At 45.9% G+C, this 20,707-nt stretch overlaps 1 long non-coding RNA gene across 1 annotated transcript; it reads right to left on the reverse strand.

Moving 5' to 3' along the window:
- Positions 1-16,069: 16,069 nt before the first annotated feature.
- LOC109283174 (uncharacterized) lies at positions 16,070-20,253 on the reverse strand. The gene is made up of 2 exons (XR_002090269.2): positions 17,260-20,253; positions 16,070-16,401 (listed from the first exon to the last, which is right to left on the reverse strand). It is a non-coding gene; the product is annotated as an uncharacterized LOC109283174 (long non-coding RNA).
- Between the last annotated feature and the right edge of the window lie 454 nt (positions 20,254-20,707).

Consider the following 20,707-nt stretch of genomic DNA (forward strand, 5'->3'; position numbering starts at 1 on the left):
CCTGCTTAACTGCGTGCTTTTAATTTCAATTATGGGAGACACCTTGTGGTGTTAGCAAAATGTCTCTTTGTTAGCTGTATGTGCATCGCCATGGGAAATCGCCAGACTGTCACAAGATTTGCTGATGAAAGTAGTCCATGCCAGCGTGTGTGTGTGTGTGCCTTTGCCCAGTTTGGCTTTTACGTATTAGGCTAGGAAAAACAGCTTAACAAAATGTACTGTGAATCATTCCTGATAAGTGAATAAAGCATTGTGACCTAGCAATCAGATTATTCACTTATCAGGAATCGACTGTACTGCTAGTTCACTTGACTGTTTTTGTTCCTCATCTCTGTTGTAGTTTCACTACTTTGCTGTGTTCTGTTTTTCTCTCATGCTCTAGAAAAATCACTGGGAATATCCCTTTGTGTGACCATGCAACGTGCTATGGAGTGGAAAAAAAAAAAAATATATATATATATATATCTCTTAACAAAATCTATGCACTGCTATCAGGAACACAATACTGGATGTGTCTTATATATATTGAACTATAATAGTGCTCAATTTCTTAAATAAAGCTTAAGAAAGGATTCTGTTGTCTGTAAGATTTTATGAGCATTAAAAGAAAGAAAAAAAAAGCGTTTCTAGGGTTCGGGTTTTTTTATATATGTCAAACCTCACTGGGTTTGCAACTTAAACATGCCCGGGTAAATACGGCACGCAGAATTTGTTCTTCCCATGAGAGCTGACAACCTTGGAAAGTAACCTTCCTAAGGTGGATTAAAGAGTTTTACCCCACCGTGAACTGCAGCAAAACACAGCACTTCGCCACGTGGTTATCTACTGACTGTCAAAGAAATAAAACTCTTGACTCAGTAGCTATAATGAAACCATATTTAAACTTCAGAAAACACTTGAAGTGCTACAGTCTTTTTGTAAACGGGGACAGACCTCTTGTTTCCGAACGGGAGTGCTCTCTTTCTGCATATCTCAATGGAATATGGTTAGAATAAAACGGGGACCAAGAAGCCCACACGAGTGGTGCTCAACAGCCAGAACCATCTTTTGAGCAAGACAGAAGGCTTGGCAGGCATGTTTTCTGCAGGCAGGCCTAAAGAAAAAAATTGATTATCAAAGATGACAGTTAAATTTTTCAAAGCGTTCTGTGGAATTGCAGCGATGTGGCTCCCATCGACTTTAATAGGAGTCTCACAGCTAAAATCCCACCAAACGCTTTGAAAAATTTACCCCCCGAGGTAACAGAGCTGGCATGAAGGCATAAGGTTAAAAGGATCCTTCCACCTCGAAACCAGCCTTTGATGGAGATGTCCAGACTTGTTGCAATTAGCAAATTTAGGGCACTCTCCGCCAAGATAAAGCAAGGAGGAAGTGAACTACTTAATCATACCACGTCCACCGACAGGATCGTAAAAACTCAGGGCTTGCTGATGATTTCTTGCAGCATTTTCTTTCTGCCGATGAGCCGGCCACGCATGCTCAGCAAATTTAATTAAACAGTGACATCCGGTGGTCAGGCTCCTTAGAAATGTGTAATCCCTTTGGGGCAGGGACCAGGAGTGGCAACCCGACCCACTGGCGTCGGTGTGAGTTTTCTCCAGCGGGACCTTGGCTGACCCCCACGTCTTCTTGTGCTGCACAAAGCACAGCAGGCTGGGACCCCAATCTGGATGGGATCTGTGGGGCACTGACACAGATTAAATAATAATAGCGGTTAGCCCCTGTTTGTATTCCCTCTGATTTTTCTCATTAACAGGCTTTCTCTTTCCACTAAAGGGATCTGGAAAGTTGCAATCATTTTCTGATTTCATTCGCCCACTGTTAATAACCTGATTGTGTTATGTGAATGCTAATATTTCCTTCTCACACATTTATATCCATCAGCTAAATCAGCAGTAAAGGAAACCCTTCTGGGATACATTCCTATATCAATTAGCCAGGATTTATGAACCAAAGCCCCATTAGCATTAATTGGTTATGCTCTTTAGCATAAACAATTGGTTATAGGTCTGGTGGACTTTGTTTTAGAAACAAACAAGCATCCACCATGCATTCAGCCGCTTGAGAAGCTGCTGCTTCAGGTAGCGATGGGCCGTTCCCAAGAGGCTGTGCTAGGGCACATTTTCAGGCTAAGCATGAGAGTCGATGATGAGGGTACCAATAACAGGTGTGTCAGTTTGCAAATCTTGGAGTTTGGGCCCTTGAAAAACTTTAATTTTGCTCATATTGTCTGGAATAATAGCTAGCTGCCGAATGCTTCATGGACCTCATTCACTTGCTGAAAACCAAATGGCTTTTTCTGCTCTTCCTCATCGACACATTCAGTGAGCAGCCCTGGTGACTCCTCCTGATTCTGCGTTAACGCGCCCCGGGCAAAATGTGCCAGCCCGCCTGAATCACTTTTGCCAAAGACTTTTGGGGCTTTCCTGCTTAGCTCTCTTATACGGCACAGCGGGAAACAGTCCAGAGACAGAAAAAAGGCCTGTGCTTCCAGGCTGAGTGTTTGGGGGTCAAGCCCCGCCAATGACCTGAAAAGGGGTTTACTTCATATGCTGAGCTTAGATTTTCCCATGAGGTCTTTCACCATGTAAACAGCTGCCAGCTGGGCTTCTTAAAATGCTACTGGGAAGAGTTCAACATAAAAGCTAGATTAAAAGGTTAGAGTGTAAAATAGGTTCAAGGTGCAGGAGAGCCGGTCACTTGGTTCCTCATCCTCGAAGGGCTGCGGTTTATTGCCTTTGAGGGTGTATAGGAAGGACAGTGTGTACCTGAAAGCTTATCAACCCTCTTGCCAACAATGCAGTTGGTTCAACAAAAGATATCCCCCCGCAAAAAAAATCCTGCGTCTGGGATGTACTTCCTGAACTACAGCTATGATGACATTGCCACCCCACTACGTCTTTGAGCGTGGGTGACTGGTGCCTCCTGAGTCTGGGGGCGGGGGGGGGGGGCACCAAATCGCCGACAGGGGTGGGGGTCCCTGGCGGCCAAACACAAACGGGGGGGGTCCATTTCATGACTGGCACTTCCAGGGGGTGCACGGCCAATCTCAGGGGGTGCACATGCACGTCACCAATGCCTTTGAGGATCTAGGCTTTTATGTAGAGCCTTAGGGTTGGATTCACGAGGCTGTGTCTAAGCACCTAACTGCCGCTAGAGATGCCCAAACCCCAAATTTTGCTCCTCATCTTGACCCCCTCCATAGCTGCCTACATACCTACCAGTCAACTCCCGTGGGGAGGCCTACATTTCTGTTGCATGTGTTCAACCACCTGAATATTGAGAGCGATGAGCAGCTCAGCACCTATTTAAGGGCAGTTCATCCCCCACTTAAACCCTAGCAGAAGCCACACATTAGGCCAGTAATCAGCCTTTTTAGCCACAATGCACCCTCCGATCGGCTGAGGCCCTCCCTGATAGGTTTGAGATGCCTCCTCAGAAAATGCCACCCCTTCATTTTTCACTCCGGTTTTGACTGTGGAAAACTAATAGAGCAATTTTTCTATCGCAAAGACCTCCTGAAGACTGCAACAGGGCAGACCGTTTTTAACACTATGGGTTCCTGGTTGACATCTCGGGGTTTACCTAGCGAGTTGTGTTTGCACACCTAACACTGCATGCATGGCTCTCCAGGCATCCCAGAGGGCCATGCCACCTTGGTTGAGAATCACCGGACTAAGCAGTCCTCCACATGTCTCACCAGCCGGTCTTGAGGCAGCAGTAAATTCAGCTCCCCGTGACATATAAAGAGAAGGGGCCAGAGGAGTCTTGTGGACTGGGGAAGTGTTCAACTTCCTTTATAGCAGAGGACTTGATCCCACACTGTCCCCCTCCCAGGAAAAGGAGATGAACCATTGAATTAAAGGGGCTGATGGCATCTTGGTATTTTCTACTGGTTAGCATCATTAAGTCCCCTCTCAGCTCAGCAACCTTAGTGAAACCCTGGTTTAAATTAGGAATTTCCCCACGTCTCAGATAAGGATTTGGGCACCTATAGTCTGAGGTAACAAATGCCACAAAATGACAGGATACCTAAATATTAAGCTTTGCAATGTTCAGCTTAAGCCCCCTTGAAAAATCTTGGGAGTACAAAGCCCAAATGCACCACTAGGACTTAATGAAGAGGTCATTGAGTCTGATCGATATATAATCTTGTTATTTTTATTTTCATATATGCAGATAACAAGATATTAGAGTTATTTATTCGAATATAATAAAGGGCTTTGTCTGTCTGTCCATAACACTCTTGGAGCACTCTGATTGGTTACTCAAACAACCAATCGGAGTGCTCCAAAAGTGTTATGGACAGGAGGCGATGGTGCGGTGGAGCCCTGCCATGATGGCAGGGATGGGCGCCTCCGCACCACAATCCCCACCATCATGGTGGTGCTCCACCACCTCCAGGCAGCAGGGCCGGGGGAAGCAGGGAGCAAGGCCATCAGTGCTAGCCCAGGCCCTGCTCCCTGGAGAGAGCAGAGCACCACCATGACAGTGGGGATGGAGGGACAGAGCACCACTGGCGTCCCCACCCCCCGCAAAGCTCTGTTCCTTGGAGGCAGTGCAGCACAGGGTGCTGGCAGAGCGGGGACGGTGGGGCAAGCTTCCCCTGCACCACTGCCACCTCCCAGGAGCAGGAGGGTTAGGGTTAGCAACCTTCCCCCGCCCGCCCCTGGTCCCTGCCCCAGCACGTCTTGATGGGCAGTTCCCTAGTATATATATAAATAAAATCACAAGCTATTACATTTTAACCAGTTGCACCCTGTACTGAGCCCAATAGCCTACTGGTTTGACTGCAGCATGTATTCCAGAAAAGTAACCAACTCTGAAGTCAGCACAACAGAGGGACTCTGCTACGTCCCATGACACATGCCCTTTTAAAAACATTATTTTCAGTTTGGATTTGGCTATCTTCTGGTTCCAGCGCGTGGGTCTTGTTCCGCTTGACTCTGCTAAGTAAAGAGGCCTGTAGCCCCCATACTTTCTCCCTAGGAAGGTACTAATAGCGTGTATTCAAATGACTTCTCAAGTTAATCTCTGCTTTGATAAGATAAACCGATTGTGCTCTTCCAGGGTGGTGTCTCAGAGTAAGTTTTCTTCAACCCTCAAACCATTTTTTTTTTTCCAGCTCCTTCCTCCACCCACTCCAATTTTCTGGCCTGATTTTTAAAATGTAGACGCCAGATGCGAGCACAGTTATTCTGGTATCGAGCTCACCAGTACCACCTACTGAGGTAAAAAGCACCTACCTACCTCGCTAGTTCCCTGATTATATAGCCCAGGATTGCATTAGTCCTTTTTTTGCCACACCATCACTGTGGGATGGCATTTTGAGTTGTTTGTGCAGTAGCTCTCTTTTTTTTTTTTCAGACGCACACATTTCCAAGCCTCACTCTCCCATATCGGCAGCCCTTGTTCCTAGATACCTAAACTGGCTTGTTGTTTAAATATGCCCAGCTTTGTCAAGCAACCAAGGGCTCTTGGCATGACTGCCCCAGCCTCATTAGTTATCATTGTGTCAATCTTTGGGTCTGCTGCTAATTTTATTGGTAAGGCTTTCCACCCAGACCTTAAAGTGTTGTCCCTAGCTGCTCTTCCTGTTGCAACACCGTGCCCACCCCCCAGCCTAGAACAGCTCACATTCAGCGATTGCCCTTTGACAGCAACATATTCAGACCTGTCAGCCCATTGTTAATCCATTTAGCAGGTGTTTTATTGATATTGTATAGTGTTAAAATGGCTTCATCAGTGTGGTGTAGTACTGTCAACCACCTCATAAAAAGCTGAAGTTTATTTCATCAGGCCAAGTACCTTTATCAGCCATGCTCAGGCTGATATAAGTTTGTCAAAGAAAGAATGGGATCAGGGTTGGCAACTTATTTTCCATAAAAGTGAAGTGACTGGCATTAATTATTTACTTAACCTTTAATTCTTTTCTTCTTGAATGCCTGTATCGGCCTTTCCATTTATTTTACTCAGGATTGATGTCTGCCTACCTGCCTGTAGCTGCCAGGGTCACTCCAATTTGCCTTTTTTGATGATCGGCACAATATGAACATTTTGCCAGTCTGATGGACTAGCCTAGCTATAGGGCCATGAATTACAAGTTCACACCAGCAGGCCCACAGGCAGGACTCTAGACTCAAGTTATCTGAGCCTGCCCATTTACAAATGTATAACTAGGAGATGTTGTCTAATGTCTTCCTCTAGTAATAACAGCGGGAAAGTACAGCCTAGAAAGTACTTCCTTGTGGGAGCATATCATTGCGTGATTTGAGGACACCATCCTGCTTCTTTGCAAATATAGAGCAGGAATACTTTTGAACGCTTCTACTTTTTCTGCATTGTGATGGCATTCACCAACGCCCCGGGCCTATCACGGTACTGGGAGTGCATTTCTTCTGAGTAAATGTGAAGAACTCCTATTGGGATGCAGGCTACACGTGAATTTTTTTTTGATGCCCTACGGTTATAAACATTCGGCAAACTACGCATAGAGAAATCACATGAATGTATAGGTCAATTGGGGAAACTGAGAAGAAGGCTCATTTATAAATCAACCAGTCATTTCTATTTGCCCTCATCCGAGTCATCCCAGCCCTAACTTGAGGACATGAGCCACGTGCCTAATGGGGAGCTTTAATGGGTCTTCCTTTAAAGTAGACAGTAGGGAAAGGCTGACCCTGCTTTGGGACGTGGGGAATATGTAGGCACATAATGGCAGAAACCTGAGACAGATGAACAGGCCTAAATCCAGTTTTAGTCCATTAAGGCACTATCCCCAGACGCTGGCCTGTAAGTTGAACGTGCAAACCCTCCTACAAGAGGGCTGGTGGTTAATAAATCATACACAGAGCCAAGGCACGTGAGCCAGGACTGAGAAGCACTGACAGCTTGGCTTGCGAGGGAATTGGCTGCAGCAGAGACACTGCGATGAGGGATGGAGGGTCAAAAGACATAGCTAATACGCTGTACTTGCCACAAGCTTGTTAACCTGGCTTGCTGTGTTACTTGTATGTGCTACATTTTACAATGAAACATCAGGAAGCTTTCTTGCTAACCTATTCCTAATTAAGTCAAACTGAATTTAGAGCAGCTGATGGTTGCTTTGGGCAACAAATGCTCTGAGAGCAAGAGAGAGAGAGAGAGAGAGGCAAGCTGCTCCTCTGACCCCCGGAAAACCAGGAAGAATGGATCGGTACTAGTCTAAGCACTTAGAGAGCGGGCACCTGCAGGTTTCCTCCCAGGTAGTTAGCGCTAAATAGGCTGCCCGTGTTCAGGAGTCCTACAGGAGAAGAGGAAGTTGGAGGATCACAGGAGGACGGTACACATGGCAGCAGTGGATCAAGAAAGTACATTATTGAGGTAAAGGCACTCAGCTATGATTCACGTTGTGCACGGTTGAGTCCCGGCTCTCTCGCACAGTGCCCTGGGTCTGTCCCTTAACCCCAGGTACTGAGACACTGCTGTGCTGTAATGCATCTAAATCTACCATTTCAGCACCACTAACATCCTCTGAAACTATGGTTTACAATCTTTTTGACCACCCTTCTTCCCCCCCTACCCCCACTTATGTAGACAACCTCCCCCTGAGGCCCTGCACAGCTCACCACGCCACCTGCTGCCCCCTAGCCAGCCTGCCCCGAACACCATGGGCAGCCCCCTCCCACCACCAACTCATACCCTGAGTGCAGACATGCAGCAGCCACACTTGAGTAAGCTCTGCCGCTGCTAGCAGCAGTCATGGCTACACTACTTGGCATCTGCACTAATTAGCCGCCCCCCCCCCCCCCCCAAGGAACTAATGAGCTTATCTTAAGCACTGCAGAAGGGTGGCTCTGCAGCTTCTCATATGGATCTGGCATGGACACAGCATCTTGGTGCAAGATGTGGGGGGGGGATGGCAATCAGCTGACAGGCAGGGTCACATACCTCAACTGACCCCAATTGGGGCAGGGCATATCTGAAGCCTCCTAATTCCAGAGAAACGTGATACAGGGGAATAGGATACCGATATAGATAGCCCTTACCATTGTAGTTCATGTCTGGGCTGCCCACCCAACCCCTGGGCTATTAGTTATGTGAGTGAGACCTGCTAATAAGAACCAGCTGGTTTCCTGCTGTTATGTCCTAAGCAGCTGCTGCTCTTTCAAGGAGGACATCCACATACACAAGAGTGAAAAATATTCCTAGGGGAAGTGTTCCTGGTAAGCAGTTGTTGCTTTTAGCAGGTGTTGCTGCAAGCAAGGAGCCAGGCTACGATACACTCAGCACGTCAAAGAAGCAGATAACGCCTCTTGCACTAAATAATATATTGTAAATAAGGGGAAATGCCCGCAGTGGGGAGCTTGGTGTGTGTTAAACCGGGAGATTGTTCTTAAGGCTTGTGTTAGACGTTCCCATCAGCGGGCCTTTGGACTAATAAAAGCCCTAGAAAATGGGCTTTATGGAACAATCCTCCAGGGACAGGACTCAGAAACCCAAGGGGTCTTTCCCATCTCTAACCCACAGGCCCAACTGAGGAACGGGGTGTGTGCGAGACTGTGAGCTCCACAGCGAGGATTACAAAGAGGCTGGTTCCTGCAGGAAATTTAAAATGCTATGAGAGGCTGCCCATCAATGCAAACAACGCTTCCTATAACTTCAGCATCATGGTTTTTATTACTAATGTAATTAATTTTCAACAATATGAGACGACACCAAATTAATGCAGCAGGTAGGTAACTTGGGGACCAAAATGAGCGGCAGCCCTTGAAATGAGGGTTATTTGAGAAGAATGCCTCGAAGAGTCCTCATATTCTTCTGTGAAATATCAGGGGCTTTCTACTTTCATTTGCTGGATGTCTCCTTTCATTACTGAACGTCCAATCATAAGCCTATCTAACCTGTTGCTGAATGCTTTTATCTCACTATAACTCCACTTTTACCATTGCCCATTTCCTTCTTATGGTAGGCCATTAACACATTTAACTGCCATAATACTCCTTATTAGTACTCACTAGGGTATAATTACTGAGCCTATTTAAAGGGCTCACCTAGCAATAGATCTGGTGACATTCATTGAACCCAAACACCTTTTTATGGAACTGGACATTTTGAATTTTGTAAGGTTCATATCATTGTGGAAATTGTGCCAGCCATAGTTGCTTGCAGTGCCCAAGAGCTGCCCAGCAGTGACCACTGGAAAAATTACAGTATGGCTCTCAACATACAAGCATCAGCTAAGAGTAGGGCTTCGAGCAAACCCAGAAACTCACTGAAACATCTACAACTGGTAGGGTATTATTCCTGGTGGCACCAGTCTCTTGAGGAAGACATAATGACATGTGTCAGCATTCAGAGCTGTGCTCACTATATGGAGGTAGGGGACTGTTGTTACCATCACTTATCTCTCTGAAGGAGTCGCTACCTGGCTGTTTCACTGTGCTGGCAACACAATGCAGTTAATTTTCACTAACTTTACCACTGAATCATTTCAATGTTGCATGTTCTTTTTTTGACCTGTGAGAACAGCTGGCCCACTGGTGCGGTTGTAGGGGTAGATCCTTGCACCACTTTTGTGCTATCATCAAGTTTAGAGTTGAGTAGCAGGGTGTATTGATCTTGAAAGCAGTATCATGCTGCAAGAGTGGGTAATGGGCATAGAAACAGGCCCAGATCCTGAGAGGTATTTTGTGCCTACCTCCTTTCGATTTCAACGGGAGCCTAGGCACCTACTCCTTTTGACAATCAGGGCTACAGCAGTTAGTCTAGGCCAATTGTCTAATAGGTGCTTATGATATCATATCAACAGATTGCACCAATACAATTACACTGTGCATTTTCCTAGATGCCGGCGTTTCATGGATTTGCTAGCAAGGCTTGTTCTCGCCTTTGTATTCCTTGCTGAGGCAGTTCTTTCACATCGCCAGCACTACAAAAGAGCTGATGATGATTGCAGATTCACAAAAACAGGGGCTGAAGTAGCATAAAAATAATTTCACACCAATCTCACAGTAAGAGCACCGATGCTCCAGAGCTGCTCCCAGGCACAGCCCCCAGATATAATATAGAAACAGCACTAGGAGGAGGTTTCTCACCACTTATTTTTCTTCCCTCCCCTGATGATTAGCTGTATATGGATGCCAAAAAAAAAATATTGTGCCTGTTCTTTAGCTTGGCACAAAACCTCCCTTTCAGCTCTTTATCTGATCTCCTCCATAAAGCAGTCGATTCTTCTTCTGGATCCTCAGCTGGAATTTCCCAGCATACCAGTAAACAAAACAAAGCGTGTGCATGTCCTGATGCTTTAAGATTCATTCACGCTCGTTTAATTAGTTTCTGTAGTGTAGTTAATGGCCACTGAGTCTGCTCTATTTCTCCCCGTTGGTTATTAGTGTATCTTTTATATACATTCTCAGGAGAGGCCAAGTAGGAAGGGGCGCTTTGCCAGCTCTGGGCCTCTCCATTTTCTTTCTGCTGATTTTTCACTTTAAGGCTAATTGCTGAAGCAAATGGATTCCCTGCCCATGCTGGGTGGCATACAGAGCACAGGAGCGGCGTAATTGCCTTTCCTGCGCTGCCATATTGGAGGGGACTGTCGCCCCTCCTCTCCATAATAAACCTGCTCACTGAACTTCATCAACTGCCTGCTCTTGCTGAGTGACCAGTGACTAGCAGGGACTGGAACAGTTGTAGGCAAGGCCATCTCCAGATTCAAGTCCTGCATTGCTCCCCAGTGATTGGTGAGGCGGGAGGATCAGGCTTTCTGAGCTCTAGTGCAAGACCTTGTACTCAAAAACAAATGCAAAGAGGGAGCAGTTGGTGGGACGGAAGAAGAATGGGGCTATTCCCAGCATCACGGGACAGATGGCCACCTGAGGCATCATCCCAAAGGTGGCACATTTCCACTAAAACTATTTTAAATATTTTTTATGTCAAAACATATTACTTCTGCAAAATCATTCACTTTTCCCTGTGTTTGTATTTGTATATAAGTCTATGAAAAAAGTTGCTTTTTTCTTTCATAGCCTCTCCATAGAAAATGCAAATGGCACAAAATGAGCTGGCTCCTGACCCTGTCATTTAAAACTACGCGTCAGAACCCACCACGAATGCTTCAGAGCAAAGATGTGCCAGAACAGGGCTCATGTTCCGCTCTGTAGTGCTCCGAGTCCTCGTTATCCCTATGGCAACTGCTAATCATTCATTTGTAGTAGCACGATAAGTACGTGCCCTAAACTAGAAAGCAGGTTATAAATCACTGGAGCACACTTGGAAGTAGGCGCTGTCTATCCCTGAAGGTACGTGTACAGTGGAGAGAGTAAGCACATGCTAATGTGTGTGAATGCATATGCGTGCATGTACGTACCCACACGCACAAGCCAACCAGCACCTCTGAGCTGTAAAATAAAGCACTGCTTCAATTCATAGTCCAACTCACCTCATCTCTTTTGTGTTTTAATAACTGTAAACACTTGGAGCAAAATACTGTAAAAGGAAGACAGCAGCCTCAGATGAGTGCAACCAGAAGCACCAGTTACCCTAGATGCTCGTTGTCTCCACCTGGGCTGAGACAGACTACCGTCAAGTTGAGACAGGGCCACTGAGTTTGGAACGTGGACATTGTGCAATAAGAACTGGCCTGAGCCCATCATTTTCAACAGTCTGCTGAGCAGCAATCACCTTTTGTCAATATAATTTAGTTGTGGGGTTAAACAGGATAGTCTTAGAAGGCTGTAGAGCACAATACCCCCAAGTCAGCCACTCAAACTTCTTGTCACTTTTTACTACCAGTATCACTACCTAGTAGCGTTACGTCTCAGCTCTGTGTTCTCGGCAACCCTGGCACAGGATGCAGCCTGTCTGACTCACAAAGGACTCACCCCCCCTACATAAAACTGATTAAGATGCAGTGAGAGACACACCTAAGACCCTCTAGATAAGGGTGGCCAGAGTGAAACAACTGCCCTAGGTCTCATTTGCATCTGAGGTGGAACCAGATGACCATTCATTTGCATGAGAGATGGAGACCAGAAAGCCTGAAGCAGAGGCTGCAGTGAATTCTGGGACCAGAGAAGCAGGGGAGCACTGCATGATGGGGAATCTGTGCTCCAAATGTTAATCAACCCATGTTCACACACACCCAGCTCAGCATTTATCACACCAGTTCTAATCTGGATTTACAAAGGGCTTCCCCCCACCTCCCCCGACACACACACACACACCGCTAAGTTTAATAGGCATCTCGGGCCGTACATTCCCCAGTCCCACTATGGGAGGCCTATTTAAACTTGATTGACTAAAACTCGGTTGCCTGATTAGGGAATGGTGAGGCAAGAGACCAAGTCAGAGGGGGTATGGGCAACATTTGAAAACTGGTAAAGAGATTCATCACAGCATCCAGCCCGTTGGAGCCCTAATCACAGCTGTTGTCATGCTTTTCCCAGGACGACTGGTGGAAGTCCTCCTGGCCAAAGGTTATGAACACCCCAATAATTGCTTTAAGTCTGTTAAAGATCTGGAAGAGTCATGCTCAGCTGAGGCTTGTTCACAACAAGTGAAAATCCAAAATCCTGATGCTGCAAGCTATCTATTGTTTCTGAAGAAACCATGAGATATCCCATCAGTATATCTGCTATCCATAGGAATTTCAAGCTGGCTCCCAAGTATCTGGTTACTTCCTAACCTTATGTGTTTCCTGATCATCAATCAGTTTCTTGAGATGTTCGAAACCGGATAACCCCTCGTCAAGAGAAAAGACAATGATTTACACTATTGAGAATGCTTCGAAGCAGCTTATATAAAAAATCTGTAAAAAGCAGAAGCGTGTGTGCTTCAAAAAGAAAACTCCTGTCCTGACACCATCCCCTGTTGTTCTTGGGACGGTGGAAGAACAGATCGTCGCCCTTCAAGGACTGTGCTAGAAATTTTACCTGTCAGCTTCGAGACTCGAGTGCCTTGGACTGGTGAGATCCCAGCGGTCTCTCTCTCTCTTCTCTCTAGGCATAAATTTCTGAACCTGAACTGTATTAGTTAAGCTTGAGTTAAGTTTCCCCAAATACTTAGTGAAACCAGGGTAGTATTGTAATTGTTTGTGTTGGTTTTTCCTTTGCATGTCTATTACTATTAGTACCATTATATATTTCATATACTTAGCAATAAATAACTTTTATAGTCAAACTGGTAGTAACTGGGTACATTTTTCCTTCTCTACTTCTCTTTCCTCCCATGTTCTGCAGCAACGCTTCTTTTACCTAAGCTAAAGATCCCCGTGAAGCCCAAAAATACTGTGGGGTCTGCTCATCAAGAGGCCAAAGATTGGGACATGCTGAGTTTGAAACACATAAGGGGATCAGCTTGTACAGGCTGATTGTCCCATTTTGACTCAGACGTGCCCTTATGAACTGAATGCTGGCCCATGAGGGTGTCAGCTGGACACCCAGCCGGATTCAGAGGGATTCTGTTCACCCGTGTGCTTGTGTCCGACTGCAGTTTATTGTTGCTCTTATGAACTGATTCTTGGCATATGAGGGTGTCAGCCTGTCCATGCTGATCAACCCGGGTGGGTCAGGCGTGTCACGTTAATTTGTGTGTGTGTGAGAGTATGACTGATTTGGTAACTGGAGGAACCCAGCCCCATTGAAACTGAGTCCTGCAAGATGGCTCCATTGGGGGCGAGGACTTGCAGAAGGGAGATATACAGTTCCATATAGAAACACAAGTAACACAAGCAGCACATTGACAGAATTACCAAGACCCTAGAAATGTATCCCTAATAAATGAGCACACCCCAAAGTAATGGGCAAATCTGGTAACAGTAGGCCTGTGCAAAGCAGCTAGTATTTGCTTTGGATTCAGATTCAGCGGACAGTGATGCGATTCAGTGATTTGAATCACTACCCCGAATCAATTTGGCCGAATCCGATTTGGAGATTTAGCTACAGCCAAATCGGCCAAATCTCTGAATCTGCCTCATCCCCACCCACTCTCAATGACTGCTCCTTCAGCTTTCCCAGCTCATTTTAAAAAAAGCCTGCACTCACCAGCTGCTGCCAGGCAGGAGGACGATCCCCGCTGCCCCACGACTCATGGGGGGGCCCTGCCACGAGCTCCCCAGCCCCCACCCACTCTCCCAGCCCCCCCATGGCTGTCCCACCCTGACTCACTGGCTGCTACCAGGCAGGGGGAGCAATTCTCACTGCCCCGCGCTGCATGGGGGCTCTGCCATGGGCCCCCAGAAGTCCTGAGGCCACTGCAGCAGCTGGTGAGCCAAGGCTTCTTTTTTTTTCCCCCCCCCAAGAGCCAGGAGCTGGGGTAAGCGGAGTAGCCATGGCAGGGGCTGGGAGAGTGGGTGGGGACTGGGCAGGCTCGTGGCAGAGCCCTCCATGTAGCATAGGGCAGTGGGGAGCAGAAGGGATTGCACCCCCCCTGCCTGGCAGCAGCCAGCGAGTAGAGGCTTTTTTTTTTAAAGAGCCAGGAACTGGGGCAGGCAGGGCAGCCATGGTGGATGGCTGGGATAGTGGGCAGGGGTCAGGGGGTGCTCAGGGAGGCTGGGGGGGGGGGAATCAGGCAGGGGATGGGGCCTGGCAGGGGTTCCCCCATGGTCCCCTTTCTCAACCTCCAGCCCCTACTTACCAGCATAGAGTCCAGGTCCAGCTCCCTGCTGTAGCCAGCGGGGACTGCCTGAAGCACTGAAGCTCTCCAAATCTTTTCTGAATCGATTCAGAGAGCTTCAAATTGATGCAGATCTTTTTATTGGTTTCCCGATTCTCCTGATTCTATTTGGATTTGGAGATTCAGCCACCAAATTGGGCCAAATCTCCTCTGAATCGAATCAGCACCTGAAGCTTCATGCAGCCCTACTACCTAGCTCACTAAACTCTAGAAACTTTGGCATGGTACCTGGGCACCCTCTAGCACTCTCCTTTGTTCTTCCAAAAACAAAGTCACCTTGTTTTGGGGAGATCTCAGCTCTAGAGCTGCAGAGCAAATAACCGTGCTCCTGCCTGTGAACACTGAAGGATAACAAACAGCATAACGAAGTCTGGAAGCTGCAGAACTGCCATGCACAGAACTTCTATTAAGTCAGGGGAGCTCTATGGAAATCAGTCTGGAAATTTTTCCATGCACCGTGTTGCAGCTGTATGGAAACTCACAAAATAGAAACAAGGGCAGAAGAAAACTGCCTCTATTTACAAATGGACCTGGGGCTAGACTTCTGCTGTAGGTCTCATGTTCAAATGATCAGGGAAGTAAATAATGCAAGTGCTTAAATTGTTAGTGCATAATTGTTACACCCTACAATCCGTAAGGATGTTAAACTTGATAAGAAACCAATGGGAGATTTCTCTGTGAGAGAAAAGCAGGATTGGAGGGTAGATTGGGAAATCCCTTCACAGCATTTCCACCCAGGTGCAACCTCTGTGTAAGGTAATCATGTTATATAGGTACAAACTCACATTTTTCTTAAGCAAGATTTTTCACAAGGATTATCTATAAAGAATGTATGTAAAGCTGGGGAAGAAAGGAGTAATCAGATATACTGGATGTGGCATGGCTAAAAAATGTGATGGTACTAAGCACTGAAGAGCTATAAAATAAAAGAACCTTTATAGAATAGACAGTGCATCTATCATGCTCTTTATTAAAATGTCTAAGCACCATCATGTAGTGTATTAAAGCAACATGAGTAATATCTGCCATTTGTTTGTTCTCTCATCCTTTCCCCAGATGGAGAAGTGCATGGGGTGGTTTTGTGTCGGATTTTATTTTTATGATGCGTGTGTGCACGCATGTATATATAGGCATCATACAGCAAAATATAGATATATAGATATATATTGCTATGCGTTTGTGATACAAAGCAAGGTCATACTTTTTCTTTTGACTGAAAGGTGATGAGGTTTTCAATGATCCTCTGTCATCCATGTGAAGCTTTTAAAGCCACAAAGAATGAACTTTTCCATTCTAAAATTCAGGCACATTTTTCCCTCTCTTACTCCCCACTGTATAAAACAAACCTTGAATGGTTGAAAAAAGGGAACATGAGAAACAGCAAGGCAAGAAACAGAAAAGTGATCACTCCTAAAGCAAATATTAAATGCATTTATTACAATGAAAAATAATAATGGGAGACAGAGTGTACATGATGTAAACACCTTTAATGCAATTCTAATTTTATTGTTGCTTCAAGTGTCACAGATTGTTATGGCAACAAAGCAGGGAGAAGGGGGAACCAAGATCACAGCATTAATTTGATATCTCAGCTTCATTTATTCCACATTTGTGTCTCAACTCATGCATAATAAACAATCCAGTTAAAGAAAAATATTGAAGCTATAATAATGGTATAATGTAGTATCCACTCCATCCTCAAGTCTTAGTTTAAAAAAAAAATCCCTCATGAGTCTATTACAGTTCCAGCTGAAATACAAATTTACATGATAATCAATAACACTGGAAGAAGCAGAAAGGGTATTCTTTCCATACATACAGTCTATCAAAGCCATGAGAAATGCTAACATGCCTGCAACAGATGTGGCCAACTGTCCTCGTGAGGAGGTCTATGAAAGAGCTAAAGCTTCAATACTTCCCCTGCTACCTAGTAGAATTTTTTTTTCCCCAAAGACAGGACAGGTATTTTGCCTTCCATCTAACGGGGAAGTTAAGCGTCTAAAGAATTCATGCCCAGAAGTCAGGTAAGTGGGAAGCTGCCTGAACCAGCCAGGAGTGAAGAGTGCCAGGGACAGAAATTACACACAAATCGGTATAATTAATAAATTACACATAAATCAGTTCAAATCTGTAACACAACAGAAGTTCAGTGCACATAAACCATTTTCAAAACTGGCTTAAGATAAACCTGAATGGATGTAGTATCAGATTTAACTGATTTAGGTTAAATCAGTTTATTGAACTTCTGCCCAGACCCTCCCACCCCCAGATTTAAGTTCACTCACAGTCCCCCAGCATCCCAAGATGTTTTGCACCTCCCCTGTAAACCCTCCCCTCCGCTTGCAGGGCAGGTGGGTTAACCTTGGCCCAAGCTGTCGGCTGCAGCTGAGCAGGGAAAAGTGCTCTAGTGCCCCCCAGCTTCTGACCTGAGCCACTGCAGGCATGTGGCTGCATCTCTGGATTCAAAAGTGAACGTCTGTTCACTTGCTTATCAATTCAATCTCTGCAGTTTAGGCTAAGCTGTGAAGATTGAATCAATTCAACCACAGGCATTTTGACTGTCTGTGCTTAGCCAAGGAGAGGAAAGGGATGAAGAGTTGTGCCTACCTCTGCACAGGGTTCCTCTTCTGCTGATAGGCCTTTAGCCCAGGTTTCCTGGTAGAGCTGGAAAGAGTGAGACACATAAAGACAGAGAGATGCATCACCTCAGATTAGTCGATAGCCTACTAGCTAAAGCACTCACCAGGGGAAAACCTAGGCTCAAATCCCTGCTTCACTAGATTTGCCATGAGTCTGAAACCCCATAGGTTATGGGAACCTAGGACACACATACACTCCCCTTTATACGGTACAAGTAAAGGAACGCCCCATTTGGGGATCACACGCCAAGGTTTCTAGGATGGGGTGAAGCCTCCAAACTGCCTGTTAGACTTTGGGTAGCAGTAACTCTTAGCTTGTGCATGCCCACTAGCTGGCACTTCAGGGCCTGCAGAGCAAGTAGCAGCTGGGTGATGGATATGAAGTATCCATGGTGGATTTTGGCATCTAAAGAAGTTAGGTGCCTATCTCTGTGCACTAGTCTTATGTCTTGAGCTGGCAAACAATGGAAGTACCATATTTAAACCTTTTCAGGAGAACAAAAGTCAACCCGTGACTCCATGCAGCCACAAAGAGCTACCACTACATCTGAATGAGCTCATGCTCTCCTCAGGAGGGGTCTCGGGTTGGAAGGAAAGAAAAAGAGGCACCAGAATAGCCAGTGCCCCAGAAGCTCTAGCACTTACCTGTGAATCACCTACTTCACTCAGACTGTAGACGTGAACCCAACTTTCCTCCTACCCCAAGCAGCTGCCCTAACCCCAGCCCTACTAGCTGATCTGAGGGAAAGGGAAAGCAGGCAAGTGCCCCACAGATGCAATATTCAGACTGTCTCATTTTTATTCTCATACAGAATAAAAACGATTTCAAAACCTTAACATTTTTCACAAAATGCTTTTCCTACTGAGAAAAATAGTGTGTGGCATTGGAAGAGGGCTCAGGGGAGACTATTAGGGCAGGAACACAATCTCCTTAAGGAAAAATAGCATCGGAGAAATAGAAGACATGACCCACGGCACACGGAAGAATCTGCTGCCGGCGGCTGACTCAGATCGTAATTCTGGAGTCGTTGGGCCTTCACACATGGATGTTTCTTTGTAGTGACAGTATAAACAGCATGAGGGGTTTAAAGAGCCAATGACTGCTTGATATAAACAGGAATGATTAGAGGCCTGGAAAGTATGATTTACACAGAAAGACTGAAAGAACTAGGATTATTTAGTTTGGAGAAGAGACAACTGAGGGGGGATTTGATAATACTTTTCAAATACTTAAAGGATGATGATAGAGAGGATGGAGATGCACTTTTCTCTGTCTGTAGGGGATGGGATAGGACCGGAACAACAGCCTCTGGCAGCAGTAGAGAAAATTTTCATGGGAAATTAGGAAGATCTGTCTGATTTAGGAAGGTGGTCAGACATTGGAGCAGGATACCTAGAGAAGTTGTGGACTCTCAATCCCTGGAAATTTTCAAGAGCAGGTTGGATAGACACTCGACTGGGATGGCTTAATCAGAAATGATCCTACCTTGAGTAGGGGGCTAGACTAGATAACCTCATGACATCCCTTCCAGCCCTGCTTTCGTATGATCATATGGGCTTCTTGGATCATGGCATGTTCACATGCTCATTTTATTAGTAAAAGCATTTCTCTCAACCTTCAGGGCTGTAAATGCAGCCCAGAGTCTGTAGCTAAGCAGCTGCTTCCTTGAGGGTGCAAAGCAAGAGCAAGTGAAGGCACATAGTGAAATAAATATGGTAACACAGCTAGAAATTAGTTACCAATGCAGTGGACAGTGCAGGAAAGTAGCCAATTCACTCTCCCCAAGCTGTAGTGGTTCAGCAGACAGAAGGTAGTAAAGCATCCAAGTTCTTTAACATTTAAGAGAGAGAACTTGAGTGCTTGCAAGCTACAAGCCTGTTGCGTGAGATGCCATTTCTATTAGTTTTGCAAGGCTGGAAGGACTGGGACAAAGCCTGTGGTAGGGCATCTTGAGGATCAGGAAGGTTAACATGGTGTTAATACTGCACAGTGAATTTGAGCAAAGACAAGTCATACAGCTACCTAATAAACCTGCGAGCCAGAAAAGCTTGGTGATTAGTGTATTGTATTCTCACATAGTAATATGAAAAGGAGAGCATGATATACAATATGCTGAATGGTCAGATTTTTGTCTTTGATAGGCTGGGGAGAGGTAGGCAAAGCCGTGTTTTGATCAAGTGGTCACAAATCCATAAGGATTAGGATGTCGACAATGGATGTCTAGCTATTGTTCTTCCTTCACTGACAAGTGGGCTTGCAGCTATCCACCTCGACTGATCATTAACTGGAATCTACGTGATAGCCATGGGTTCCTTTATAAACAACACTCACAACCTTGCTCCTGTATTTATAAAACCAGAAATGACAAAAACCAGGTTCACCAGAACGACTTTTCATATACCAGCCACAACACTGCTAAAATCAAGAAGAGCCGGCAAATTTTGGACTCCATTTAATTTTACTTCAATCTAAACTGTTCACAGGTGACAATGTTAAGTAGCACAAAATAGCGTAGGCATTGCATGTACCGTGATTAGCACTGTCACGCGAGGGCCTGTGATATTGTAGTAATTCAAACTTGAAGCTAAGTCTTTGGCTAACACTGAACCAACAAGCAGATAAAACAGAAACCAGCATCTGCATCCATCACTCCACCATTTAAGCTAAGATTTCCAAAAGGACCTAGAGATGTGGATGTCCAACCTGAGCTGCCTCAGAAGGATCCTGATTTACAAAGGAGGGGTAAGCCACACTTCCTGAAAATCAGGTTTCTTAACAGGTGATCTGGTGGGACACCTAAATTAATAGACTTGGCCCTAAACCTGAGCGAAGTCCAAACATAAGTTATCGAGATTGATCTAGGGCAGTGCTGGCCAGCTTCTAATGTATTGGGGGCCACATGCTGCATGGGCCACACTGGGGGGGCTGCACTAGGGTAAGCCACAGGCCCTCAGGCCTTACTCCCACCCCCACTGCACCCCACACAGGCATCCCTGTTCTCTACCACTGCACTGCATATGTGTGCAACCCCAGCCTCAGCTCCCTCACTTCACCGCACCGCACTGCACCGCACCGCACACTCCCCCAGTTCCATGGGCTATATTGTGCCTTGCCCCCCCACCCCCAGGGCAGGAGCAGGAAGCAAAGACTGAAAGGGGGGACACAGTCCCCAGTTGCAGCAATAGCTGAAGCGATAGGGGAGCAGCAAGCAGGTAGAAGCACAATAACCTCCCATGGACCACACATGGCCCCACAGGCTACCAGCTGGACAGCCCTGATCTAAGGATTACTGGATACAGCTCTCCGGCGTGATTATACAAGAGGTCAAACAAATGAGAAAGCAGTCCCTTTAAAATATGCGCAGGAGTTTCCACCAAAGAAATATTTGGGGAATGTTTTTCCTTTTCATGAACCC

This window comes from Alligator mississippiensis, chromosome 4 (genome assembly GCF_030867095.1).
Source record: "Alligator mississippiensis isolate rAllMis1 chromosome 4, rAllMis1, whole genome shotgun sequence".
NCBI lineage: Eukaryota > Metazoa > Chordata > Crocodylia > Alligatoridae > Alligator > Alligator mississippiensis.